Source organism: Carlito syrichta, unplaced genomic scaffold, assembly GCF_000164805.1.
Source record: "Carlito syrichta isolate Samal-C Ts95f unplaced genomic scaffold, Tarsius_syrichta-2.0.1 Scaffold306175, whole genome shotgun sequence".
Classification (NCBI taxonomy): domain Eukaryota; kingdom Metazoa; phylum Chordata; class Mammalia; order Primates; family Tarsiidae; genus Carlito; species Carlito syrichta.
Window position 1 is genome coordinate 305,767 of NW_007250271.1, and position 300 is coordinate 306,066.

Below are 300 nucleotides of genomic sequence, written 5' to 3' on the forward strand. Positions count from 1 at the left end.
TCCTTCCGCCTCAGCCTTCCAAGTAGCTGGAACTACAGGCGTGCGCTACCACGCTCGGCTAATTTTTTGTAGAGATGAGGTCTCGCCAAGTTGCCCAGGCAGGTCTCGAAACCGTGGGCTCAGGTAATCCACTCACCTTGGCCTCCCAAAGTGCTGGATTATAGGCTGAGCCACCGAGCCCAGCCATGAATACTATTTTATAACCTGTTTTTATTCCTACTTAACATTATAATGTGGGTATTTGCGGGTTGTTAAATATTCAGCTAAACCTGATTTCTTTTTTTTTTTTTTTTTTTTTTG

General features: G+C 44.3%; 1 protein-coding gene across 1 annotated transcript in view; it reads left to right on the top strand.

Moving 5' to 3' along the window:
- The window catches only part of PHF8 (PHD finger protein 8), a 36,588-nt gene that overhangs the window by 2,674 nt on the left and 33,614 nt on the right, over nt 1-300 (top strand). The gene's annotated exons all lie outside the window — the stretch shown is intronic.